We start from the raw sequence: 8,935 nt of genomic DNA, 5'->3' as shown, positions 1-8,935 counted from the left end.
TTCATGAGCTGAACTTAAAGATCTGAAACATTTTCTACATACACAAAGGACCCATTACTATCAAATATTGTTCACAAATCTGTCTTAATCTGTGTTAGTGAGAACTTCTTGTTTGCCATGATAATCCATGTCACCTCACAGCTGTGGCTTGTCAAGGTGCTGATTAGACAGCATGAATATGGCACAGGTGTATGGTATGGGGTGCCGTTTGTAAAGTGAAACATGCTGAAATTAACGGCAGCATTTTTCCACATTGAGCTCAAAACCTTACAAAAACATGTTTTTTTGAGTCATTTTTTACAATATTTAGTAAAATATTTGTAACTTTTCATATTTAAAACACAATTTTAAATGTTAAATCTAAATGTTAATTCTAAATGTTAAATGTTAAATCTAAATGTTACAGGAAACTAAATATTTAGCTAACATGCAAATTAATTGTACGGATCAACGTAAATACCAAAATAAAAGCTTTACGAAAACCTCTAGTACAAAAGTGTGCTGGTAGTAGTCAGATTGTGTCTGCTCTCCCCTGATGGTCACTTCTCACCGCCATGAGCGGCTTCACTTCTTGCCTACCAGCCCGTTCAGCGATTTAGCTGAAAACATCGGAAGATTTGTTTTGTTGGCCATCCAAAGGGTCAGCAGTAGTGGACTCTCAGCAGCTGCAGTCTCACAATCGCTGCAGCACAAGTCCAGCTAAATCGCTGGATGTGCTGGTAGGCAAGTGAAGCCACTCATGGCAGTGAGAAGTGACCATCAGGGGAGAGCAGACACAATCTGACCACTACCAACACACTTTTGCACCAGAGGTTTTCGTAAAGCTTTCATTTTGGTATTTCCGTTGATCCGTACAATTAATTTGCATGTTAGCTAAATATTTAGTTTCCTGTAACATTTAGATTTAACATTTAACATTTAGATTTAAATATAATATTTAGATTTAACATTTACATTTAGATTTAAATATAATATTTAGATTTAACATTTACATTTAGATTTAAATATAATATTTAGATTTAACATTTAACGTTTAGATTTAAATATAATATTTATATTTAACATTTACATTTACATTTAAATATAATATTTAGATTTAGCATTTAGATTTAACATTTAGATTTAACGTTTAACATTTAGATTTAACATTTAAAATTGTGTTTTAAATATGAAAAGTAACAAATATTTTACCCCATGTTGTAAAAAATGAATCGAAAAACAAACAAACATGTTTTTGCAAAGTTTTGAGCTAAATGTGGAAAAATGCTGCCGTTAATTTCAGCATGTTTCACTTTACAAACGGCGCTATGGGCTCAAAATGTGGTCATAAATATTTTGTACTTGTAAATCGGTTTTGTACTTGTAAAAAAGATTTGTATGCGTAAAAAAAATTTGTGTGTGCGTAAAAAAGATTTGTATCTGTAAAAAAGATTTGTGTGTGCGTAAAAAAGATTTGTATCTGTAAAAAAGATTTGTGTGTGCGTAAAAAAGATTTGTATCTGTAAAAAAGATTTGTGCGTGTGTAAAACAGATTTGTGCGTGTGTAAAAAAGATTTGTGTGTGGACTTAGCCAAAAAACCCCTGCAAGTTACAAGTACGAATTTTGACCCTATTTTTCTTCCTTTAAGCTGATTGGTCAATGTCATGTCAATCACAAATTAAACAATCCAATCAGAGAACAGATGGGCTTGGCTGTCGGGGGGGGGATGCTTTACGGACCTTCAGGTCCTGGAAGGGTAACACAGTTTGAAGATGGAGGACAGCGGTGGCGCTTCTGCAGCGCAGGTAAGCTTTAATTTATGGTTTACTGGAACAAGCTAATTGTCCAGACATATATTTTTGAATATCATGTTCGGTTACTACACTGTAATTTTTCACGGTGCCAAAAGCTAGCTTAAAAAGGGCTCTCAACATTAGCCCTAGTGTTGCATGTGTTCAAATAGTCTCCTGTGTGGCACGGTCTGTCTGCTTAAACATCAGCAGCATCGTGGAGAATTATGTGTTTGGATTTAAGTTTAATCCCGGTGAGATGTCGTTTTGGTAATATTTGGAACTGAAATGCTCTGACTTGACCTTAGCACTGGTCCCAGGTCACCCCCGAGTTTGTGTTAGAGTAATACTACAGTAATTACAGTATACAACAACTTTCAACAGCTACTGAAAGTTAGGGGACCTAGCTTCAGTGAGCGTTTCATTTATGACAGCTTATAGGCAGTGACATTAAGAAGTACTCTGTCATACAGTACCAGATTGACCAAGAATGCTTCTGTGGTAACTGTAGTGCAGTGTCTGTCTGGTGTCAGTAAGCTAATGTCTATTGATATTTGCTTTGCTGAATGTGTCGTGTTCAAAAATTTAAGAAGGAATTCAGGAGAAAAAGATTTAAAAAGATTGAATTTGCTTCAGCAGTTGAAATTACAAGTTTATAGTGCCAGCCTTTTGTGTGAACCAACTTCCCAAAAAGGATAATGCTGAAACGCTTTACAGCTTATATACTGTGACAATAAAAACAGATGCTGATTCTAAGGCCCAGTTCACGGCATCTTGTTCAGACTCCATAACCCAGAGACTAATCTAACCATTATCGTGTGTTTGTAAGCATGCTGCAAAAACCCCCTCTGCATTCTATGTGTACCTGCAACATTTCAAATACAGCGCTGAATGACGCTCTCAACCTTCAAACATGGAGTGCCAACATGCTTATGAGCACATTTGCATTGTGTAAATCTTAAAAAAATAATGAAACAGCCTTACTTAATAATTTTGTAAACTTGTAAATAAATTTTCAACCCTAACAGATGTCAAATGTGTTTAGGGACTTTTAAAGTCTTTCTGCATCGGGTTGTGTTTTGAAGTGTGCTATACTAAATTTGTGGGTCATCTGTGTCATCATGGGAACGTCCACGGGGTACTTCAGAGAGAACCCTTCTTAAATAGGAGAGTGTATGATACATCCATAGAGAAACGTGTAAATCTTTGAAAATTGTCTGATTGTTTTACTTAACAGGTGACTGTAAATCAAGTGGACCTTGGTCTATCTCCCTCCAGAACAGAGAACCTGGGATGTCCCTGTGACTCTTTGGTGGGTTCATTTTTTTTTCATTATTAAAGTAATGTTGTTTGAATTTTTTGAATACAGCAAGGTGGCACAGGATAGAACATATTTAAAAATAATTTTTAATGCAATTCAGTTTCTTTACTGTATTACAAAGTTAATAAAAATAAAAAGATTTTCATGAGAATATTATTTTGTTTTATTGAGTTTTACGCAATAAAACATTTCATTGTTCCTTCAATGCACTTCATATGATATCAGTAATTCCATAATTTTTTTCTTCTTTCAGGTGGCTTTAGGAAGACATGTTTTCCAAAACCTTCAAAATAGGCTGGTGCAGTCCTACCAACAACAGCCCTTGGATCTTGATCATATTGAGTTCCTCTGCGTGAACGCATCAACTCTAGTCTGTTCTCTTTCTGCTCATATTAATGTTCCATCACTGGTAGGTTTATTTGATTTAGTTTTGGTTACCTTTAAAAATCGTTTCAATATATGCCATTCTTATGTATCTTATAATGTTAATTTTAAAGTGTAGTAATTATGCTATACAAATACACCTGTCATCCATTGCTTTGTTAAATCCAAGATGAAATTTTGTTCTGTGTTTCAATATAAAGATTGGGGATAAGAATAATGTTACTAAGATGGTAAAACTGAATTCTAGGACTTCATCCAACTAAATATTTTAATGCAACCATCTTTTAGGTAGTTGAAGCTCTTCACCACCTCATCTGCCTCATCCATTCCGATATGGATACAAGAAGGTCTGCCATTGTTGTTGACAGCTCAGCTGGTGAACGGGGGAGGGCAAAGCTCTATGTTTCCAAAGACCACCTCAAAGATCTAATAAAGATGGACCTCTCCGTTCCTTGTATCTCCAAGCTTTTGGGCATATCGCAGAAAACAGTCCGACGAAGAATGGAAGAGTGGGGCCTCTCAATAACGGCAACCTACAGCTCACTATCAGATGATGAACTTGACAACTTAATTGCAGCCATAAAACAGGAATCGAAAAATCTTGGTTAGTTATTCATGTGAAAAATAATGCTTGTAATAAGATTCTATTTTATTTTTCTTGCTAGCAACATTTCATATTTACATGAATAACACTAGCTGAATGTCATGATTAGTTAGTAGTTTGATTTACTGTACTATAAGTGCCTTCCAATGTGCTGTTGTAATTCTTTCACTATGGAATGTCGTTTTAGGCTACAGAATGGTTAAAGGACGCCTCAGGGCACTGGGCCACAGGGTGCAGTGGAACAGAGTATGGGATTCCATGCGTCGTGTTGACAGTGCTGGAATCCTTGAAAGGATGGCAAATCTTGGATGTGTTGTTAGAAGGACATACAGTGTTCCTGGTCCTCTGTCACTGCTCCACATTGACACCAACCATAAGTTAATTAGGTAAGTTTAACATAACTCAATAGTCATAGGGCACATTTGGGCACATTACTATTTAACTCATTCATGCATATGCAAACACTGTATTTTACATTACGCCATTACTTTACCGCCAAGTTAGCAGTTATAAATAAATATATATACATATACATATATATATATTTATTCTCTAAATTCTAACAGATTAAGAGAAGTTCACCAGCCTTTGCATGCTTTTAGAAATGTGTGATCCACTTTCAAATTTGACAAGTCCTAACTTGTAATGTTTCATATTTGATTATTGGTGAAAAATACAATTAATTAATTATAATGCATTAGATTTATATAGCGCTTTTCAAGGCACCCAAAGCGCTTTACAATGACATTATTCATTCACGCTCACATTCACACACTGGTGGAGGCAAGCTACGGTTGTAGCCACAGCTGCCCTGGGGCAGACTGACAGAAGCGAGGCTGCCATATCGCGCCATCGGCCCCTCTGGCCAACACCAGTAGGCGGTAGGGTAAAGTGTCTTGCCCAAGGACACAACAACCAGGACAGAGAGGCCGGGGATCGAACCGGCGACCTTCCGGTTACAGGTGCCCTTCCCAACCCCCTGAGCCACGGTCGCCCGTTATACTCAGTGTCTGAAGTCTTAGGGGCTGTGTCTTTGTCTCTTTACAGATATGGACTTGTGATGTTTGGTGGTGTTGATGGCTTCTCAAGGAAGGTTTGCATTCTTCACTAAAATAGCAGAAAATGTGATGCTAGTACTAGTACTTCCATAATGTCTCTTTATTTTCAGATCTTGTACTTGAAAGCAGCTAACAACAACAAGGCTTCTACAGCACTGACGTTCTTCCTTGAGGCTGTACAGAAGCATGGATTTCCATCGAGGTATAATGCAAAAACTAGCTGTTCACATTAGAGCATAGAGGCTTAAATCAGTCTCACTTCAATTTTGAATACACGTTCGTGCCTGACACACATGCTTACTGTCTGGAAATGATTGAATTTTCCTATCATTTGTATTCTATTTGCAGAGAAATACTACAATAATAATAATACGTTTTATAACACCTTAAGTTTACCTTACAATAGCAACAATACAATATATTGAAACATTGCAAATAAAATTTAGACATAAGTTAAAGAAGAAAAAAGCAAGCATGACAGTATAAAAAGCTGAGCAAGTTAAAATGGACTAATACAGAATCAGGTGTATGCAATTCTGAATAGATGGGTTTTGAGACGTGACTTAAAAGTGGTGAAAGAGTTTATGGTCCGGAGATCTGGTGGAGGCACATCCAAAGTCTTGGGGCAGAACAACTAAAGGCTCTGAGTCCCATTGTAGTTAGGCGAGCATGTGGAACAGACAGAAGGGAAACTGAAGAAGAGCGAAGTGTATGAGGGGGCGAGTACAAATGTAGTACAAATGTAGAAGATCAGATAAATATGGACAAATATGTCAAATCAGTGTCAGCTGTTTCCCATGTGTTTTCATTTTCTCTAATCACACTCGTGTGTATTTAGTCTGTGTGTTTCTGTTCATTCTTTGTCATGTTGTCTGTTGTCGTTTGTGCCATGTTTCCATGTGTCTCTGCTTCTACGCTCCATGTTTCAGGTATCTTTGTATCCACGGCGAGTTTCATGTTTTGGTTTTTATGTTTATCTTTAGTCTGCCCAGTTTAGCTTCATCTCTGCCTTTTGTTTTGTATAGTTTTTACCAGGCTTAAGAAACGGCTTGCTTTCTGTTAACATTCAAGTTTTGTTCCACATTCCATTTTTGTCTGCACTTGGGTCCACTATTCATACTTCACACAGTCAGCTGCTCAGCCAGACTGTGACAGAACAACCATTTCACTGACTTTGCAAGTTAACATTACTAGTTGTGCATTGTACTTTTGGGGAAAATATTTACAAATATAGCTCTGCATAAGAGCTCAAAGAGACCTAAAAATATTATACAGTTGAATGTAAAACATTCACATTTTTCTTTAAATGTTTAACTTTAAAATATTGCTAAAATGTGATACTCTGTCATTTCTGCGTCCTTTGTTTTTCATATTTCTAGAGTGAGGGGAGACCAAGGAGTTGAGAATGTTGACATTGCTCGATACATGTTTGAAGTTCGGGGCTGTGGTAGAGGAAGCTTTATGTCTGGCAAAAGCGTGCATAACCAAAGGTATTCCTAATTTACAACAAAAACATATTTTTGATTGCCAGGTGTAGTATTCCCATAACATTTTGTTTGCACAGAATGCTTGGAAATTATTTCATTTTATGAGGATGAATGTCACTGTATAGTGATTTTTTTTTTTAAATGTTTTTTTTGTTTTAAAGGATAGAACGCCTGTGGCGCGATGTTTGGAATGTTGTCACCAACATCTACTACGATCTTCTTCACGGACTTGAGGAAGACAGACTCTTGGATCCAACAAACTGTACTGACCTTTTTTGTGCACAGTATGTGTTTTTGCCACGAATCCAAGCAGATTTGGAGACGTTTATTGAAGGCTGGAACAATCACTCTCTTAGGACAGAGCGGAACTACACCCCAAACCAACTATGGGAGATTGGAAAGACTCAGAATCCAGTCAATCCTCCTGAAAGTATTGTGGTATGATTACACATCTTTAAATTTTTCAAATCGCTTTTTTGAAAAAAAAAATATATGTATATCATTGACAAAATTAATAAAGCATGTATTTTAAAGACTTCCTGAATTGATGGCGTCTAATTTCAGGCAGAGTATCCAGATGTGGACATTGCAGACTTGGACCAAACTGGTATTCACCTTCCAGAACTTGTGTCTCCACTTGACAGTGAGGATTTGGAAAGAGTGAGACACCTTTTCAATCCCATGGAACCCTCGATGTCCTATGGGGCTGACATTTACAGTTCCCTTGTCCAGTATGTGGAAGGCATTCTTGAGAACAGGCAGGATTTATAGCTTTATCTAGAGTGATGGTTGAAAATAAGATGCCCTAACAGATGTTTACATTATGTTGAATTATCAGTTTTTGTATCCAAGGACAGTTACTAAAAGTCTGCATCAATATTTATTTTCAGTTTTTAATCTTAATGCATTTTGTGTTTGATGAGTTTACAGTTATATTTTCCTGATAATCTGTCAGTTAATGCAAAGGTAACATGATAAATGCTTTCTGTTCTCATGTAAGTCCTTTGTTTAATAATAGCTTCAATAAAATTTTGTTTAGGTGCCATCATGCCTATTCTTGCTGATTTCTATTTTTATTTAATTGTAAAGGCAATATTCAATTAATCTACTTTTATTTACAGTCTGACAAGAATTCTTTTTCTTAACTTTGATGGAGTGGCAACCATTCTAGAATGTAACTTGTATTTAAGTCCAATAACTGCTGCTCCAAATCCATGTCCTTGACAACTTCTAGATTTTAATTTGGGGTGTTCAAGCACATTTCCTTTGATTTACAAAATGATTTCAAACAACCTCAAAAATAATTCGGAAAATTATCATCCAATTTTCATAGCTCAAAACTTGACTTTATTGATAACAGCTTGAAAGTGACAAAAACTCTCATGACTGTAGAACTGTAATGTTTTGATGTGTGTTAGCTGTCCTGCATGCGGTAATTAAATAGCTTGACCACAGCTGACAGTGTGGCAGATTTTTATTAACATTATATTCAACAGCATTGGACTGTGTGTAACATTTAATACAGCTTTAGTATTAATCTACTTTTTTTCACTTCTTGTAATCCATGAAACTGCTTCAAACAAAGAGATGATGTGAATCGGATGCATGACAATGACTTTAAGTTAACAAAACAACCCTAAATAACACAGTCATTAGTTCCTTAACTTCAAATATAAAAATTAATGGTGGGAACTGTAACTTTAATTTTTATATTTAAACTCGCATGACAATATTCCCAAAAAATCAATAAGCCTAAGTAACAGTGAAACTTTTGGCTATGTAAAACATTTTTCAAGCATGGTAAAGTTTATTCGACATCCAGTGTCTACAAATTGCTTTTAAATAAGGCCGAAACCTGTGGCACAAGTTGCAATGCAATCATCAACATGTTTGGAAAAGACATTGTACTCGTGGAAGTGCCCAGGCACACGCAACGTTCCAAAACATGTAGAGGATATGAGGTAGTCTGCTTTGACCACTTCAACCTTCATGGTACCAGTCGGAATTTCCCATCCAACCCAAAACCTCATCAGCTGGCTGAGCTGGAATGGAGTGGCTGTAAAGTTAATCAATGCATTAGAAATCAAATTAGATTCAAATTTTGAATCACAATGCAATTACACTTGCCTGTTTCAATGTAGGTCTTCAGAAATCCCACTGTTTGCATTTGGATGCTTAGTGGGTAAGGTGGATCATCATCGTCTTCATCATCGCCCTCGGTGGCTGTGGCTCAGGTGGTAGAGCAGATCAGCTACTGATCGGAAGGTTGGTGGTTCGATCCTAGGCTTCCCCAGTCTGCATGTCAAGTGTC

The 8,935-nt window shown here is 36.6% G+C and overlaps 1 long non-coding RNA gene across 1 annotated transcript; it reads right to left on the bottom strand.

Moving 5' to 3' along the window:
- Positions 1-8,083: 8,083 nt before the first annotated feature.
- On the bottom strand, positions 8,084-8,882 carry LOC135932316 (uncharacterized). Its single transcript, XR_010573414.1, has 2 exons — positions 8,752-8,882; positions 8,084-8,680 (listed from the first exon to the last, which is right to left on the bottom strand). It is a non-coding gene; the product is annotated as an uncharacterized LOC135932316 (long non-coding RNA).
- Between the last annotated feature and the right edge of the window lie 53 nt (positions 8,883-8,935).

Source organism: Pelmatolapia mariae, linkage group LG23 (genome assembly GCF_036321145.2).
Source record: "Pelmatolapia mariae isolate MD_Pm_ZW linkage group LG23, Pm_UMD_F_2, whole genome shotgun sequence".
In the NCBI taxonomy this organism is placed as follows: domain Eukaryota; kingdom Metazoa; phylum Chordata; class Actinopteri; order Cichliformes; family Cichlidae; genus Pelmatolapia; species Pelmatolapia mariae.
This window is presented reverse-complemented; position numbering and strand designations above follow the sequence as displayed.